Genomic DNA, 20,098 nt, shown 5'->3' with positions numbered 1-20,098 from the left:
AGAATACTGCACTCCTTTCTGCACAAGAGTCAAGGAAGTCCATTCTACATGCAGATTTGATTTCTGCCTAGTATTAACTGAGTGAAAGCCGCTAACTCTTGGGAATAGGCTAATATTGCTAACAACAAACGACATTAAAGAAAATATATACTGTGAGGGCAAAGTCAGAATTCCCAGATTTTTGAATAGGGGTCGACAAGAGGTTCTCGAACTTACACCACATATAGCTCGAACAGCCCGTTTTTGAGCCAAAAATACCCTTTTTGAATCAGAAGAATTACCCCAAAAAATAATACCATACGACATAAGCTTATGAAAATATGCGAAGTATACTACTTTTCGTGTTGAACTGTCACTTATTTCAGATACTGTTCTAATGGTAAATAAAGCAGCATTTAGCTTCTGAACAAGATCCTGGACATGGGCTTTCCACAACAGCTTACTATATATCCGAACGCCTAGGAATTTGAACTGTTCCGTCTCGCTTATAATATGCCCATTCTGTCTGATCAAAATATCGGTTCTTGTTGAATTGTGAGTTAGAAATTGTAAAAACTGAGTCTTACTGTGATTTAGCATCAAATTATTTTCCACAAGCCACGAACTTATTTCATGAACTACATTATTTGTTACTGTTTCAATATTACACACAAGATCCTTCACTATCAAGCTGGTGTCATCAGCAAACAGAAATATTTTTGAATCACCTGTAATACTAGAAGTCATATCATTTATATAAATAAGAAACAGCAGTGGCCCCAGCACCGACCCTTGGGGAACGCCCCACTTAACGGTGCCTCATTGGGACTGAACATCACTACCACTCTCAATATTGCGGAGAATTACCCTCTGCTTTCTGTTCTTAAAGTAAGAGGCGAACCAATTGTAAGCTACTCCCCTTACTCCATAATGGTCCAACTTCTGCAGTAATATTTTGTGGTCAACACAGTCAAAAGCCTTCGTTAAATCAAAGAAAACACCTAGCGTTCGCAACCTTTTATTTAATCCGTCCAAAAGCTCACAGAGAAAACAGGATATAGCATTTTCAGTTGTTAAACCATTTCTAAAACCAAACTGAACATTTGACAGCAAATTATGTGAATTTAAATGCTCCAGTAAGCTTGTATATACAACCTTCTCGATAAATTTAGCAAACACCGATGGCATAGAAATAGATCTAAAATTGTCAACATTATCAATGTCTCCCTTTTTATAAAGTGGCTTCACTACCGAGTACTTTAATCGGTCAGGAAACCGACCACTCCTAAAGGAGTCGTATCTAGACGTATCAGTGTTCCCATATCACTCCAACTGCACACGCCCTGTACAATTACAGAGCCTCCACCAGCTTGAACAATTCGCTGCTGACATGCATGGTTTCGTGGATTCACGAGGTTGCCTACGCATACCCATCCCCTCGCAGCAATTTGAAACGAGACTCGTCCGATCAGGCAACATGTTTCCCGTCATCAACAATATAATGTCGGTGTTGACAGGCGCAGGCGAGGCTTAAAGCTTTGTGTCGTGCAGTCACCAAGAGCACACGAGTGGTCCTAAGGCTACGAAAGCCGATACCGATGATGATTCGTTGGATGGTTCGCACGCTGACACTCGTTGATGGCCCATCGTTGAAATCTGCAGCAACTTTGGAAGGGTTTCACTTCTGTCACGTTCAACGATTCTCTTCAGTCGTCGTTCTTCCCGTTTTGCAGGATCTTTTTCTGGCCGCAGCGATGTCGGAGATCCGATGTTTTACTGTATTCCTGATATCCACGGTACACTCGTGAAATGGTCCCCACATCATCGCTACCTCGGAGATGCTGTTTACCATCGCTCGTGCGGCGACTATAACACCACGTTCAAACTAGTTTAAATCTTGATACCCTACCACTGTAGCCGCAGTAACCGATCTAACAAAGTCACCAGGCATTCGTTGTCTTATACAGGGTGGTTCATTGATAGTGACCGGGCCAAATACCTCACGAAATAAGCATCAAACGAAAAAACTACAAACAACGAAACTCGTCTAGCTTGAAGCGGGAAACCAGATGGCGCTATGGTTGGCCCGCTAGATGGCGCTGCCATAAAAAAATGGTTCAAATGGCTCTGAGCACTATAGGACTTAACATCTGTGGTCATCAGTCCCCTAGAACTTAGAACTAACCTAAAGACATCACACACATCCATGCCCGAAGCAGGATTCGAACCTGCGACCGGAGCGGTCACGCAGTTCCAGACTGAAGCGCCTAGAACCGCTCGGCCACAACGGCCGGCGGCGCTGCCATAGGTCAAACGGATATCAACTGCGTTTTTTTAAAAATAGGAACCCCCATTTTTATTACATATTCGTGTAGTCCGTAAAGAAATATGAATGTTTTAGTTGGACCACTGTTTTCGCTTTGTGATAGATGGCGTTGTAATAGTTACAAACGTATAAATACGTGGTATCACGTAACATTCCAACAGTGTGGACGGTATTTGCTTCGTGATGCATTAGCCGTGTTAATACGGGCCGTTTACCAATTGCGGAAAAGGTCGGTATCGTGTTGATGTATGGCTATTGTGATCAAAATGCCCAACGGGCGTGTGCTGTGTATGCTGCTCGGTATCCTGGACGACATCGTCCAAGTATCCGGACCATTCGCCAGACAGTTACGTTATTTAAGGAAACAGGAAGTGTTCAGCTCATGTAAAACGTCAACCACGACCTGCAACAAATGATGATGCCCAAGTAGGTGTTTTTGCTGCTGTCGCGGCTAATCCGCACATCAGTAGCAGACAAATTGAGCGAGAAACGGGAATCTCAAAAACGTCGGTGTTGAGAATGCTACATCAACATCTATTGAACCCGTAGCATATATCCATGCACCAGGACATGGCGACAGCTTTGAACGTCGTGTACAGTTCTGCCACTGGGCACAAGTGAAATTACGGGACGATGACAGATTTTTTGCACGTGTTCTATTTAACGACGAAGTATCATTCACAAACAGCGGTAACTTAAACCGGCATAATATGCACTACTGGGGAATGGAAAATCCAAGATGGCTCCGATAAGTGGAACATCAGCGACCTTGGCGGGTTAATGTACGGTGCGGCATTATGGGAGGAAGGATAATTGGCCCACATTTTATCATGGCATCCTAAATGGTGCAATGTATGCTGATTTCCTACGTAATGTTCTAACGATGTTACTACAAGATGTTTCACTGCATGACAGAATGGCGATGTACTTCCAACATGATAGATGTGCGCCACATAGCTCGCCTGCGGTTGAAGCGGTATTGAATAGCATATTTCATGAAAGGTGGATTGGTTGTCGAAGCACCATACCGTGGTCCGCACGTTCACCGGATCTGACGTCCCCGGTTTTCCTTCTGTGGGGAAAGTTGAAGGATATTTGCTATCGTGATCCACCGACAACGCCTGAAGACATGCGTCAGAGGATTGTCAATGCATGTGCGACAATTGTCCGCAGCTCGTGGTCGTGCGGCAGCATTCTCGCTTCCCACGCCCGGATTCGATTCCCGGCGGGGTCAGGGATTTTCTCTGCCTCGTGATGACTGGGTGTTGTGTGCTGTCCTTAGGTTAGTTAGGTTTAACTAGTTCTGAGTTCTAAGGGACTGATGACCATAGATGTTAATTCCCATAGTGCTCAGAGCCTGTGCGACAATTACGGAAGGCGAACTACTCGCTGTTGAGAGGAATGTCGTTACACGTATTGCCAAATGCATTGAGGTTGATGACATCATTTTGAGCATTTATTGTATTAATGTGGTATTTACAGGTAATGACGCTGTAAGAGTATGCGTTCTCAAAAAATGGTTCAAATGGCTCTGAGCACTATGCGACTTAACTTCTGAGGTCATCAGTCGCCTAGAACTTAGAACTAATTAAACCTAACTAAGCCAAGGACATCACACACATCCATGCCCGAGGCAGGATTCGAACCTGCGACCGTAACGATCGCTCGGCTCCAGACTGTAGCGCCTAGAACCGCACGGCCACTGCGGCCGGTGCATGCGTTCTCAGAAATGATAAGTTCACAGAGGTACATGTATCACATTGGAACAACCGAAATAAAATGTTCAAACGTACCTACGTTCTGTATTTTAATGTAAAAACCCTACCTGTAACCAACTGTTCGTCTAAAATTGTGAGCCATATGTTTGTGACTATTACCGCGCCATCTATCACAAATTCGAAAAAAATGGTCCAACCAAAACATTCATATTTCTTTACGTACTACACGAATATGCAATAAAAATTGGGGTTCGTATTTAAAAAAAGGCAGTTCATACTCGTTTGACCTATGGCAGCGCCATCAAGTGGGCCAACCATAGCGCCATCTGGTTTCCCCCTTCCAGCTAGACAAGTCTCGTTCTTTGGAGTTTTTTCGTTTGACGCTTATTTCGTGAGATATTTGGCTCGGTCACGATCAATGGACCACCCTGTATAGGCGTTGCCGATCGCAGCGCCGTATTTCGCCTATTTACATATCTCTGTATTTGAATACGCATGTCTATACCAGTTTCTTTGGCGCTTCAGTGTAATTCCAGTAGGGGAAAGGTGGTGAAGGAAGTTAGCGCATAAAGCGGTTAAGACACTGACGTCGTATTTGGGAAGAAGGCGGTACAGATCGCCGAACGACCACCCAGATTTAGGTTTCCCCTGATTTTCTCCTAAATCGCTTTAAGGCGAATGCCGGGACGGTTCCTGTTGGGTTGGCAGAAGAGCCAACACCGTGTTACTAGAGGAGACCGAAATGCACGCGTTTTAGCTCACGCAGGCTGGCGTGAGGAGGGAAGAACTATACTGACGTGAGGTCTGGGACATGACAAGGAATGAGAATTCAGAAAGCGGACGTAATTAGTTTCATACTTAACTTTAATCCATTAATGATGAACGTCGCTCTTGACGGTACATGATTCACAATTTTATCTGTTCAGATTATAGTAACTGAATATGGCGCCTTGCTAGGTCGTAGCAAATGACGTAGCTGAAGGCTACGCTGAACTGTCATCTCTGCAAATGAGAGCGTATGTAGACAGTGAACCACCACTAGCAAAGTCGGCTGTACAACTGGGGCGAGTCTAGGGAGTCTCTCCAGACCTGCCGTGTGGCGGCGCTCGGTCTGCAATCACTGACGCGGGTCCGACGTATACTAATGGACCGCGGCCGATTTAAAGGCTACAGCCTAGCAAGTGCGGTGTCTGGCGGTGACACCACAGTTCCGCTCTGGAATGTTACATGGGTAAGGCGCGATGAGAATGCAACACTTTAAAGCGCTAATGATGTACTGCCGCGGCGTTGGCGGGTCTCGAACCAGGGGCCTCCCGGACAGCGCACCGCGGTCGCCCGCCCCTGCGACCAGCCTCCGTGCGATCAACAGGTCCAGCGGGCAGAGCTCAACAGGTCGGCGGCACGCGCGTCATCCGCTGACGACATCACGTCCCGCACCCCCCCCCCCCCCCACCCCCCACGCGTGAACTGCAGCTGCTGCGGCGCGGGGGTCAGGTTTCCGGTCGAGTCTGCTACACTGCACGTCAGAAGAGAAGGGAAGAGCAGGTGGAGACACCTAAAGCCCGTCTCACACGGAGCAAGATTCGCTGCAAGTTTCCTTGCTGGCTGGCGCGGCGGCCACCTTGCGGGCTCCGTCGTCTGCTAGCGGGCTGCCTTGCTGGGAACCTTGTAAGATTTCCAGGGTAGGTCCGGTGCTATTTTTCTTGCAAGGTTCCCTGCGTGCTACCTGCGTTGGCCAATCGTGAGGCGTTTCGTTTGTGACGTCAGACGCGGAAAGCTTGGGCGGGAAGGCTATGTTGATAGTCGCTTTTCTGCTGTTGTGAGGTGCGGTACGAAGTTCTTATAATTATTAAATAATGGCACCGCAGTGGTCCAAGCAAGCGATTGAAGCATTGATATGTACGTATAGGGAACAACAGTGTCTATACGTCGTGAAAAGCGCAAACTATTGTAATAAACTCCTTTGAAAAGACAGAGTACCTAACCAATGTAAAAGAGGCACCGAACATGTTTACAAAGTATGGCCAGATAAAGAAGGTTTCTAATTTCAAATATTTAGGGGAAATCATCCAGCCCAATGCTTCAGATAAAGAAGGAAATAAAACAAGAACAAGAAAAATGGAAATGGCATTCCAGCTAACAAAGAACGTGTACAACAAGAAGTCAGTATCAATTAACGCAAAAATAAGGCACTACAACACTGTGATTAAGCCAGAGTGTCTGTATGCATCTCAATGTTTAGCAATGAACACTAACAAGGAAATGGAAGCTATAGCAAAAAAGGAGCGAAAAATCATTAGAAGAGTACTTGGGCCGAGGTTTGAGAATGGGACTTGGAAGCTTAGAAGTAATAGAGAAGTGTATGACAAAATTGAGAAAGTGGGAGATACTATGAGGAAGAGAAGAGTAAGCTTTTACGCCCATTTGAAAAGAATGAATGATGAAAGGCTGACAAAGAAAATATTCATGTTTTTTGACAAGAACCCCAGAACCCAAATTACCTGGTTCAAAGAAGTCAAAGCAGACTTAGAGGAGATGGGTATAGGAGAAGATGATATAACCAACAGAGACTTAATGAGAGACAAAATTCAACATTTTGAAGGATTTGAAGTGAAGAAGAGAAGAACTGGAGGAACAGTGTGGACAGAAGACCGAAGGGAGCAGCACAGAGAGAGGATGAAGACATACTGGCAGAAGAGAAAAGAGGAGGAGCGCAATAGGAGAAATGTACATTGAAAAATAGTTGTTTAACGCGGTCCCTAGACGGCCAAAATCGGAAAAAAAACACTTGCGTGCAGAGGCACTCGAAAGAGTTGCAAATACCAATACATCCATCGTATAACATTTGCAAAGGATGTACGATCTTCTATCCTATAAAATAAAGTCGTATACAACAGTCATTATCGGTATATTTATAAAATCAAACAGTAATGAAATGGTGATACTTTTCAAACAAAAGTACGTGTTATGCGAATTAACCTCAACTCTTTATGAAGCATGGAGAGCACACCTTTTCCAGCAGCCATCTTCGTTCGATACAACATGCAGCCGATCTTGCACCGTGGGAGAGCTTCGGCATGGAGGATAGCCGCCTCCATTCCCTGCAAGCCGGCAGGCATGCACGCCATCTCGCAAACTTGCGCCGAACCTTGCTCCGCGTGAGACGGGCTTAGAAGCGAGGGAGCTTGGTCAGATCCGTGGCTGCTGGGGCGAACCAAACGTGTCGCGCAGCCATGAAATTGCATTCTGTCGATTTTCCGCTGCCGCTGCCTCCGACTACCTCGCCACACACACGCACAGACACATACAGTAGTGATGGGAACAACCGAATGCAAATAACCGACTCATTCGGTTGCAGTTCGGCGTCATCTTTCATTCTTCTTGTTGAAACCAGTCTAGGGGCAACCAAATGAAAGCAACAGATACAGTCCATTGTACTTTTGCATGCTGACCTAATTTTTTTCATTCCATCTTTTATTGCTTTGAGCGGAGCGACTAGAGGAACCCCTCAGAAATCGCGCAACGGAATTTTGTCCGAAATTTCATAGCCAAACAAAGAGTGGAAAGTGGACAAATTATTTTATTGAATTGAAACTAGATTTAGCAGCACGAGTTCTTTGTGAGCTATAAATTCTTTACTGGGGCAACGGCCTTGCCGCAGTGGCTACACCGGTTCCTGTGAGATCACCAAAGGTAAGCGCTGTCGGGCGTGGTGGGCACTTGGATGGTTGACCATCCAGGCCGCCATGCGATGTTGCCGTTTTTCGGGGTGCACTCAGCCTCGTGATGCCAATTGAGGAGCTACTCGACCGAATAGTAGCGGCTTCGGTCAAGAATACCATCATAACGACCGGGAGAGCGGTGAGCTGACCCCACGCCCCTCCTATCCGCATCCTCCACTGAGGATGACACGGCGGTCGGATGGTCCCGGTAGGCCACTCGTGGCCTGAAGACGGAGTGCTTTATTCTTTATAAAAAAAAATGCCGATGGATTAATATAGCTCATGGTTTTCGAACAGAAATATGAAAATAAAAAAACTGAAAACTAAGCGCTCAGATGTTTTGTGAAATAATTTGGCTGATATTAAGAAGTAAAGCAGATCAGAAAAAAAATGACGTACCTTTGAATGAACTCGAAATTTACCAGAAAAACACTGTCTAGTACTCTTAAAAATGCAATTTAAACATTGAACTTTAAATTGTCAGTCGCCACTTCATTTTCTGTGTGCGATTTCGAGCATCATTCAAAGATGCGTCAGTGTTACTTCAGTCTAAGAGGAGCGTTCAATAAGTAATGGAATAGATTTTTTTTCTCGGTTGCAAAAATGCGGAATTTGTTGTGAGACGTTGTGGAATATTCTGTCTTCAGCCGTTGTAGTTTCATTAAGTTCCTATAGGTGGCGGCGTTTTACTTAGCCTGTCATTGAGTTTCTTTTGGCGGAAAACCGGAGCATCGCAGATATTCATAACAAGCACTCCGTCATCAGGCCACAAGTCGCCCATCCGGTCCATCCGACCTCAGCTGAGGATGCGGATAGGAGGGGCGTGTGGTTAGCACACCGCTCTCCCGGTCGTTAGATGGTTTTCTTTGACCGGAGCCGCTACTATTCGGTCGAGTAGCTCCTACATCTACATCTACATTTATACTCCGCAAGACACCCAACGGTGTGTGGCGGAGGGCACTTCACGTGCCACTGTCATTGCCTCCGTTTCCTGTTCCAGTCGCGTATGGTCCGCGGGAAGACCGTCTGCCGGAAAGCGTCCGTGCGCGTTCGAATCTCTCTAATTTTACATTCGTGACCTCCTCGGGAGGTATAAGTAGGGGGGAAGCAATATATTCGATACCTCATCCAGGAACGCACCCTCTCGAAACCTGGACAGCAAGCTACACCGCGATGCAGAGCGCCTCTCTTGCAGAGTCTGCCACTTGAGTTTGCTAAACATCTCCGTAACGCTGTCACGCTTACCAGATAACCCTGTGACGCAACGCGCCGCTCTTCTTTGGATTTTCTCTATCTCCTCTGCCAACCCGGCCTGGTACGGATCCCACACTGATGAGCAATACTCAAGTATAGGTCGAACGAGTGTTTTGTAAGCCACCTCCTTTGTTAATGGACTACATTTCCTAAGGACTCTCCCAATGAATCTCAACCTGGCACTCGCCTTTCCAACAATTAATTTTATATGATCATTCCACTTCAAATCGTTCCGCATGCATACTCCCAGATATTATACAGAAGTAACTGCTAACAGTGTTTGTTCCGCTATCATATAATCATACAGTGAAGGATCTTTCTTTCTATGTATTCGCAATACATTACATTTGTCTATGTTAAGGGTCAGTTGCCACTCCCTGCACCAAGTGCCTATCCGCTGCAGATCTTCCTGCATTTCGGTGCAATTTTCCAATGCTGCAACTTCTCTGTATACTACAGCATCATCCGCGAAAAGCCGCATGGAACTTCCGACACTATCTACTAGGTCATTTACATATATTGTGAAAAGCAATGGTCCCATAACACTCCCCTGTGGCACGCCAGAGGTTACTTTAACGTCTGTAGACGTCTCTCCGTTGATAACAACATGCTGTGTTCTGTTTGCTAAAAACTCTTCAATCCAGCCACACAGCTTGCCTGATATTCCGTAGGCTCTTACTTTGTTTATCAGGCGACAGTGTGGAACTGTATCGAACGCCTTCCGGAAGTCAAGAAAAATAGCATCTACCTGGTAGCCTGTATCTAATGTTTTCTGGGTCTCATGAACAAATAAAGCGAGTTGGGTCTCACACGATCGCTGTTTCCGGAATCCATGTTGATTCCTACATAGTAGATTCTGTGTTTCCAAAAACGACATGATACGCGAGCAAAAAACATGTTCTAAAATTCTACAACAGATCGACGTCAGAGATATAGGTCTATAGTTTTGCGCATCTGCTCGACGACCCTTCTTGAAGACTGGGACTACCTGTGCTCTTTTCCAATCATTTGGAACCTTCCGTTCCTCTAGAGACTTGCGGTACACGGCTGTTAGAAGGGGGGCAAGTTCTTTCGCGTACTCTGTGTAGAATCGAATTGATATCCCGTCAGGTCCAGTGGACTTTGTTGAGTGATTCCAGTTGCTTTTCTATTCCTTGGACACTTATTTCGATGTCAGCCATTTTTTCGTTTGTGCGAGGATTTAGAGAAGGAACTGCAGTGTTGTCTTCCTCTGTGAAACAGCTTTGGAAAAGCTCCTCAGTTGGCATCACGAGGCTGAGTGCACCCCGAAAGAGTGGCAACAGCGTATGGCGGCCCAGATGGTCACCCATCCAAGTGCCTTCCACGCCCGACAGCGCTTAACTCCGGTGATCTGACAGGAACCGGTGTATCCACTGCGGCAAGGCCGTTGCCCAGGTATTCATAAGCGCTTGCAGGAGGTCTATGGAGACCTGACAGTGAACAAAAGCATGTTGGGTCGTTACGCGAGGCTTCTGTCATAATCTCAACAACCTATTCGATTTCCCGCATGTCGGCCCGCCGCACAGAGCTGTGCCTGCTGCAATAATGGAACGTGCGGACACTCTCATTTGGGTTAATCGACGGATCACAATCAAACATCTCGCTGGACAGCTGAACGTCTCTGTTGGTAGTGCTGTCACACTAGTCCACCAGTTGGGTACTCAAGGGTGTTTGCCCGCTAGGTTCCTCGCTGCCTACCAGAAGACCATAAAGAGCAACGTAGGACCATCTGTGAGGAATTGCTTGCACACTACGAGGGTGGTCGTTACAATTTTTTGTCGAACATCGTCACAGGCGATGAAACATAGTCCATCACTTCCAACTTCTAACAACCCTACCGCAACAAAGGTCAAAATATAATAATGATTGTGGTGTTGCTCACGCTGCTAAATACTGCATTTTCGGGCAACAACAAAGTTATTATGTAGCAGGTGTCATTAGAGCCCAGTTAATAAAGTCATTTCATGTAATAATGAATAAACTAGGCACTCATCTTTTCGTGTTTCCCACGCTGGTCTCGTTGTAAAATCATGGCACAGTCGTCGAAAATCTAGGTGGTGATGATTCCAAGGTCGGATGCAGAGAGGCCTGGGTTTTATTCTGCTATATTCAAAAGTTTTATAGATGTGTTTCGCAAACCATTCTTGAAGATTGCACTTTTGCAGGAGAATGGTGATGTAAAAAAAGTAATCAGCACTCCGAATTTAAGTTACACTTCTTTTTTGTTACTTTCGCTGCGATGTCACGTAACACAGAAACATACTTGAAAACATCTTCCTCACTGTTAAGTTCACATTTTATAAACTGGCTACAAATTGCGTCTTTCCAACATGACGTCCAAGACTTGACTTCCTCAAGGTCCGGCTCTCTAACTAAATAACCGCTTACGCGTCCTAAAATCAGAGTTACAAGTACGTCAAAGATCATAGTGACAAAAGAAAGAATACACATAAGAATAATATCATTGCAATACAAACATATTGATGTATCAAAGTACCTCTACATTAATGAAATCAAATGTGAATGTTGACTCAAAATATGTCATCTACTTTACAGAAACACAGTAGAATATTGCTGGTATCGAGAGGTTCAGGTGAGCTGCCGTAATGGTTACATAATTCAAGTACCATTACAAACTGGAGACAAAACAGCAATCCATAAAGTGGCGCCACACCCCTTCTCCTCCGAAGAAAACTTTCAGTGCAGCACCCTCAGCCGGTGAAGATCTGGGACGTTACTGTGACGGTGGTGCTGGCGTCCTGCTGGTAAAGACCACTATGACCTGGGACTTTTCTGCCGGCATGGAGCGCTGAGACGAAACTACTCACTTCGCTGAGTCGGGCGCGAATGGGTATGTGCGCGGCCCTGCCGGTCGCGCTCTCTGCTGAGACGGGCACGCTGCTTCTGCTTTGACGAGAGCCGTTTGTACAGGTCCTCGTGGTTGGCAAGCTGCCCGCACAGCCACCTGGTGTGCAGAGGAATCGACCGCCAGGCGGATACAACAGCACTATTGATAGATTTACCTTCGTACAGTGTTTACCTACTTAAAATGGACGACTCATCCATGTTTAACGAAATGACAAATCCGAAATACAGTGCCCAGAATAGTAGTCTCATAAGTACATGGTGATTAACCGTCAGACGTATAAAATCGAATTGGGTAGTATTGGACTGTGAACAAAATTTGAAATAATTTCGGTGATTATTATAGTTTCTGACACTTCCACAGTAACACACTATGTGTAGTACAGTAAACAATGGCAGACTAACGGCAGACGATATCCTGCTAATGTTTCCGATAGAAATTGACCGGTACTTGCTCGGAACCAGCAACCATGAGAACAACAAAGACATAAAAATTCCAAAAACAAATACGTTTTTTGGCATTGCTAAATTTCGCACTGAAATTCTCAAACAAGTTCGTTGTTGTTGTTGTGGTCTTCAGTCCTGAGACTGGTTTGATACAGCTCTCCATGCTACTCTATCCTGTGCAAGTTTCTTCATCTCCCAGCACCTACTGCAACCTACATCCTTCTGAATCTGCTTAGTGTATTCATCTCTTGGTCTCCCTCTACGATTTTTACCCTACACGCTGCCCTCCAATACGAAATTGGTGATCCCTTTATGCCTCAGAATATGTCCTACCAACCGATCCCTTCTTCTAGTCAAGTTGTGCCACAAACTCTTCTTCTCCCCAATCCTATTCAATACCTCCTCATTACTTATATGATCTATCCATCTAATCTTCAGCATTCTTCTGTAGCACCACATTTCGAAAACTTCTATTCTCTTCTTGTCCAAACTATTTATCGTCCATGTTTCACTTCCACACATGGCTACACTCCATACAAATACTTTCAGAAACGACTTCCTGACACTTAAATCTATATTCGATGTTAACAAATTTCTCTTCTTCAGAAACGCTTTCCTTGCCATTGCCAGTCTACATTTTATATCCTCTCTACTTCGACCATCATCAGTTATTTTGCTCCCCAAATAGCAAAACTCCTTTACTACTTGAAGTGTCTCATTTCCTAATCTAATTCCGTCAGCATCACCCGACTTAATTCGACTACATTCCATTATCCTCGTTTTGCTTTTGTTGACGTTCATCTTATATCCTTCGTTCAAGACACTGTCCATTCCGTTCAACTGCTCTTCCAAGTCCTTTGCTGTCTCTGACAGAATTATAATGTCATCGGCGAACCTCAAAGTTTTTATTTCTTCTCCATGGATTTTAATACCTACTCAGAATTTTTCTTTTGTTTCCTTCACTGCTTGCTCAATATACAGATTGAATAACATCGGGGAGAGGCTACAATCCTGTCTCACTCCCTTCCCAACCACTGATTCCATTTCATGCCCCTCGACTCTTATAACTGCCATCTGGTTTCTGTACAAATTGTAAATAGCCTTTCGCTCCCTGTATTTTACCCCTGCCACCTTTAGAATTTGAAAGAGAGTATTCCAGTCAATATTGGCAAAAGCTTTCTCTAAGTCTACAAATGCTAGATACGTAGGTTTGCCTTTCCTTAATCTAGCTTCTAAGATAAGTCGTAGGGTCAGTATTACCTTACGTGTTTCTATATTTCTACGGAAACCAAACTGATCTTCCCCGAGGTCGGCTTCTACCAGTTTTCCCATTCGTCTGTAAAGAATTCGCGTAAGTATTTTGCATCCGTGACTTATTAAACTGATTGTTCGGTAATTTTCACATCTGTCAGCACCCTCTTTCTTTGGGATTGGAATTATTATATTCTTCTTTAAGTCTGAGGGTATTTCGCCTGTTTCATACATCTTGCTCACCAGATGGTAGAGTTTTGTCAGGACTGGCTCTCCCAAGGCCGTCAGTAGTTCCAATGGAATGTTGTCTACTCCGGGGGCCTTGTTTCGACTCAGGTCTTTCAGTGCTATACAAGTTCGTATATGTAATTAACTTACGTAATGTTAGAGTCTTAGTCGTACCTAGTCATATCTAGATGACAAATTTACGAGATATCGTAGACTTTGCTGAGACTGCCATGTATCAGCTGATAACACGTCGCGTGACCTTTTCGTGAGTGCTTTTATCTGGGATTAACACAATGCGCAAGGTAATCGACAAACAGCTCGACGTTCCGTATACATTTTCGAAAATCGCCCAATATCAGCCATCTAAAATAATCTAATTCGTGAAGGCTATGTGTGGCAGCTGCTTGTCATTTAGCTGCAAAACGTACGTATTAGACATCAACCAGCATTGCTTTGACGTAGGAGTGATAGCAAGCAAGAAGAAAATATGAGGGACAACGATAAACATTGTCCATATACACTATGTGATCAAAAGTATCCGGACACCTGGCTGAAAGTGACTTACAACTTAGTGGCGCCCTCCATCGGTAATGATGGAAATTAATATGGTGTTGGCCTACACTTAGGCTTGACAGCTTCCACTCTCGCAGGCATACGTTCAGTCAGGTTCAAATGGCTCTGAGCACTATGGGACTTAACATCTATGGTCATCAGTCACCTAGAACTTAGAACTGCTTAAACCTAACTAACCGAAGGACATCACACACATCCATGCCCGAGGCAGGATTCGAACCTGCGACCGTAGCGGGTTCAGTCAGGTGCTGGAAGGTTTCTTGCGGAATGGCAGCCCATTCTTCACGGAGTGCTGCACTGAGGAGAGGTCTTCGATGCCTGTCGGTGAGGCCTGGCATGAGGTCAGCGTTCCAAAACATCCCAAAGGTGTTCTATAAGATTCAGGTCAGGACTCTGGGCAGGCCAGTCCATCCAGGGATGTTATCGTCGTGTAACCACACAGCCACAGGCCGTGCATTAGGAACAGGTGCTCGGTCGTGTTGAAAGATGCAATCGCCATCCCGGAATTGCTCTTCAATAGTGGGAAGCAGGAAGGTGGTTAAAACACCAATGTAGGCCTGTGCTGTGACAGTGCCACGCAAAATAACTAGGGGTGAAAGCCCCTGCATGAAAAACACGACCACACAATAACACCACCGTCTCCGTATTTTACTGGTGGCGCTACACACACTGGCGGATAACGTTCACCGGGCATTCGCCGTACCCACACCCTGCCATCGGATCGCCACATTGTGTACCGTGATTCGTCACTCCACACAACGTTTTTCCACTGTTCAATCGTCCAATGTCCTCCTTACACAATACGAGGCGTCGTTTGGTATTTACCGGCGTGATGTGTGGCTTGTGAGCATCCGCTCGACCATGAAATCCAAGTTTTCCCACCTTCCGGCGAACTGTCATAGTACTTGCAGTGGCTCCTGATGCAGTTTGGAATTCCTGTGTGATGGTCTGGATAGATGTCTGCCTATTACACATTACGGCCCTCTTCAACTGTCGGCGGTCTCTGTCAGTTAACAGACGAGATCGGCCTGTACGCTTTTGTGCTGTACGTGTCCACTTCACATCACATCGTAAACAGTGGGCCTAGGGATGTTTAGGAGAGTGAAAACCTTGCGTACAGACGTATGACACAAGTGACACTCAGTCACCTGACCTCGTTCGAAGTCCGCGAGTTCCGCAGAGCGCACCATTCTGCTCACTCACAATGTCGCTGATATGGAGTACCTGGCAGCACAATGCACCTAATGTGAAAAACGTATGTTTATGGGGGTGTCCGGATAGTTTTGATCTCATAGTGTAAATGGAGGTCTTGCAAAAGGCCAAGTTAGCTCTTACCTATAGACATATACTATAATTCTTTCGACCAAACGTGCATACCTTCTGCAAAACTTTTGAGTTAGTTCTGGGCACTTTCGAACTTAGAAGGCATTTTCAAGCAACGCTCGTGAATGGGAGACATCGAAAACGTGATTAGAGGCATATAGGGTGCAAAATTCATACACACATCTACGATGTCGTGACAGGAACAATAGTTTTAACACAAATAGACATCGAGTCGAACTGAGATTGGATTGTACGAGAGCTGATCAACAATGACTGCCATTGATTTTTTCGTGTAGCTCCGTGATAGTATGCTATCTGTACAATGAATATTTGAAAGTTTTTATGTATAATGTCTAAATGTGAGAGCACTCTAGTATCGGTGGGTTGATAGTTAACGTTCTTCGCGTTCTGCTTACGAAACAGCGACGTGCAGTGTCTCATTGCTGATGGAGAGCAACGCGTTTCTGATGATAGTGAAGGGAAACAAGCCAGCAGAGTGTGGAAAACCGCCAGGTTCTCGCACAACAAAAAAAGTGGAAATTTTTCCACCGGCAGGGAAAGTGATGATGATCACATTTTTTGACTGTCATGGAATGATTTACTCGTACGAGATTGCAGTTGCCCCTCACACTACTGTTACAGCAGCAAACTAAACCTCAGTATTGGCTAAACCGAAGAAACATTTTGCAAGGAAACGACCAGAACTTTCCCTGACTCGATGGCGACTTCATTGTGACAATGTGCAGCCTCATTTCGCAAATCAGTTCGTGCAGTTTCTGCTAAGTTCAACATTACCCATGTTCCGCATCTGCCTTATAGTCCCGATCTTGCATCCTGTGATTTTTTTTATTCTCATCACCAAAGGCATAAAGCTACGGGGCATTCGATTTGAGAACTCTGAAGATTGCTCGAGAAAATGTGAGGCGACTCTCAACGACCTGCCGAAGAATGGCCTACACTGAGTGTTCGAGGACTGGCAGAGACGCTATAAGAAGTGAACTACTGGCCATTAAAATTGCTACACCACGAAGATGGCGTGCTACAGACGCGAAATTTAACCGACAGGAAGAAGATGCTGTGAGCTTTGTAGAGCATTCACACAAGGTTGGCGCCCGTGGCGATATCTACAACATGCTGACATGAGGAAAGTTTCCATCTGATTTCTCATACACAAACAGCAGTTGACCAGCGTTGCCTGGTGAAGCGTTGTTGTGATGCCTCGTGTAAGGAGGAGAAATGCGTACCATCACGTTTCCGACTTTGATAAATGTCGGATTGTAGCCTATCGCGATTGCGGTTTATCGTATCGCGTTATTGCTGCTCGCATTGGTCGAGATCCAATGACTGTTAGCAGAATATGGAATGGGTGGGTTCGGGAGGGTAATACGAAACGCCGTGCTGGATCGCAACGGCCTCGTATCACTAGCAGTCGAGATGACAGGCATCTCATCCGCATGGCTGTAACGGATCGTGCAGCCACGTCTCGATCCCTGAGTGGGGACGTTTGCAAGACAACAACAATCTGCAACAACAGTTCGACGACGTTTGCAGCAGCTTGGACTATCAGCTCGGAGACCATGGCTGCGGTTACCCTTGACGCTGCATCACAGACGAACGCCTGCGATGGTGTACTGAAAGACGAACCTGAGTGCACGATTGGCAAAACGTCAGTTTTTCGGATGAATCCAGGTTCTGTTTACAGCTTCAAGATGGTCGCATCCGTGTTTGGCGACATCGCGGTGAACGCACGTTAGAAGCGTGTATTCATCATCGCCATACTGGCGTATCACCCTGCGTGATGGTATGGGGTGCCATTGGTTACACGTCTCGGTCACCTCTTGTTCGCACTGACGGCACTTTTAACAGTGCACGTTACATTTCAGATGTGTTACAACCCGTGGCTCTACCCTTCATTCGATCCCTGCGGAACCCTACATTTCAGCAGGATAATACACGACCGCATGTTGCAGGTCCTGTATGGGCCTTTATGGTTACAGAAAATGTTCGATTTCTGCCTTGACCAGCACATTCTCCACATCTCTCACCAATCGAGCAACTGGCTCGTCACAATATACCAGTCACTGCTCTTGATGAACTGTGGTATCCTGTTGAAGCTGCATGTGCAGCTGTACCTGTACACGCCATCCAAGCTCTATTTGACTCAATGCCCAGGCGTATCAAGGCCGTTATTACGGCCAGAGGTAGTTGTTCTGGGTACTGATTTCTCAGGATCTATGCACCTAAATTGCGTGAAAATGTAATCACATGTCAGTTCTAGTATAATATACTTGTCCAATGAATACCCGTTTATCATCTGCATTTCTTCTTGGTGTAGCAATTTTAATGGCCAGTAGTGTACACGCGAGTAGGAGGGGAGTACTTTGCAAAAGTTCATGTAAACAATGAAATGCAGTAATAAAGTTTCGTGAAAAAATTAAGTCCCAGTCGTCGGTGATCAACCCTCATACTGCGTATACAGGTGCGTCATTACGTGCTGCTTCAGTTACGTGTGACATTCACACCATTCACTAAGGCTGCTGAGTGGTGGCGCAACCGAGTCTCGTGACTGCTTGACCGAGTGTTTTGAGCGGGCGAGGGATGTGAGACCCACTCCTGTGTCCAGTACTGACGTTGGCCCACGGCTGTCGACGCCCGCAGCAGCCACATAGACAGCGGCCAGCAGCTGGACTGCGTGGGAGGCCTGTGAGGGCGGATGTACTCGTCCTTAAGGTTCCTGTCGACCACGTCTGAAGCATCGTCGTACAGTGCACCTCGCACTTTGGACCGTGATTTATTTTCAAAGAATATTGTTAAGAATCTATTTCATTTACTAGAGATTCACCAAGAACATTAACACATTTAATCACACTATGTAAGCATGGAAGTAGTTGCCAGGGAGTAACTGATGAAAGCATAACCAAATTCCTTTTTAACAAATGGGAATTTTATTCACTTTAATAGTGGCTAAAAGAATTTTTTTTAAAGAAACCGATTTAAAATTATAATCTGAAAGCACCCTCTAAATATAAAAGACGCAGAAAGAAACAAGTTTTGACTGTATGCGCTTTCGGGCAGAGAACCTTGCCGCTCCCTTTTGACACGGCCGTAGTTACTACCGCTCACAACAGCTTCTGAAAGAATACACTGGTGCAAATCCGCAACACAGCGAATAACTTTAAACTAAGAGTTTTAACAATTTGCCGGCCGGTGTAGCCGTGCGGTTCTAGGCGCTTCAGTGTGGAACCGCGCGACCGCTACGGTCGCGGGTTCGAATCCTGCCTCGGGCATGGACGTGTGTGATGTCCTTAGGTTAGTTAGGTTTAAGTAGTTCAAAGTTCTAGGGGACTGATGACCACAGATGTTAAGTCCCATAGTGCTGAGAGCCATTTGAACCATTTTTTTAAGAATTTACACAAGCACACAAACTATGCACCCCCCGTAGGTGGGATGGAAATGGTATAAAACACCGAAGGTGCAAATTGATTTTAACTTCTAAGAATAGTCTTACGGTGAAAGCGTGGCAACTTTATATACTAAAATGATCATTTAAATAAAAGCCCATGAAATCCAATCTTATATAAAATTCTACAAGGTTGGCCAAACAATAGTTAAGATGCTCTACAGTACACAGATACCGCCTCTCAAGATCATAGGCAATAATATCAAAGTTTCCAAAGATCAAAACATATTTCAGGTATTAGGCCGTTACACTCCGAGCAATAATTCGTTAACACATCAAATCCGACAAACATGACAGAGGCAGCTCCTAACGTACGGTATATTGATAGGGAGATTACCGAACAACCCGAACCGCAGGTTACTCTAATCCACCCCTACTCCACAAGGGAAAAACGGACCACCCAATTCATAAACAACCACCTTCTCGCGGGTCGGAAAACGGAGAAGAGTGGTGGGACGACCCCAAAGCAAAATGGGTAGTGACCTCACCAAGAAAACAAGTAGAATTTAACAAGAGTAAATCAAGCAACATATCACCAATCGCTTAACTTCTATTAAACTGCGATGTCTCGAGAAGACCTGGCGCAGCAGCCCCAAATCGCTCTCCCGAACCGTCCGCTGCCAGCCGCTTCAACGGACGCAGGAAGGCGCGCCGATCTCCCGTCTCACGGCGTCGCAGTTCGCACCGGGCAGACTGATGTCGTGGGTTGACTCCTGTTGCTCTCGTGTCGACCGCGAAGTCACTACGCCTCGCTATACGCCGCGGCCCACTGGACTCACGTGGCGACCTCACATGCGCCGACGGGCAAGTCATCTTGTGTGTCAGTGCGCGACCGACCAACCGATCGATCCAACCGCCAATGACCATTGCCTGAGCAAACTCGAGCAGACTGGCGGCCTAACGCGCAGACTCAGATGCAGGAACTAAACCC

The 20,098-nt window shown here is 45.6% G+C and overlaps 1 protein-coding gene and 1 pseudogene across 2 annotated transcripts in view; one reads left to right on the top strand and one right to left on the bottom strand.

Annotated features, from left to right (window-relative positions):
- The window catches only part of LOC126094491 (phospholipid-transporting ATPase ID), a 530,930-nt gene that overhangs the window by 100,618 nt on the left and 410,214 nt on the right, over positions 1-20,098 (top strand). The window lies entirely within an intron of this gene.
- On the bottom strand, positions 10,295-10,412 carry LOC126095972 (5S ribosomal RNA; annotated as a pseudogene).

The sequence above is a fragment of the Schistocerca cancellata genome, chromosome 8 (genome assembly GCF_023864275.1).
Source record: "Schistocerca cancellata isolate TAMUIC-IGC-003103 chromosome 8, iqSchCanc2.1, whole genome shotgun sequence".
Taxonomy (NCBI): Eukaryota; Metazoa; Arthropoda; class Insecta; order Orthoptera; family Acrididae; genus Schistocerca; species Schistocerca cancellata.
Note: the sequence above shows the minus strand (reverse complement) of the source record. Positions and strands in the feature narration are given on the sequence as shown.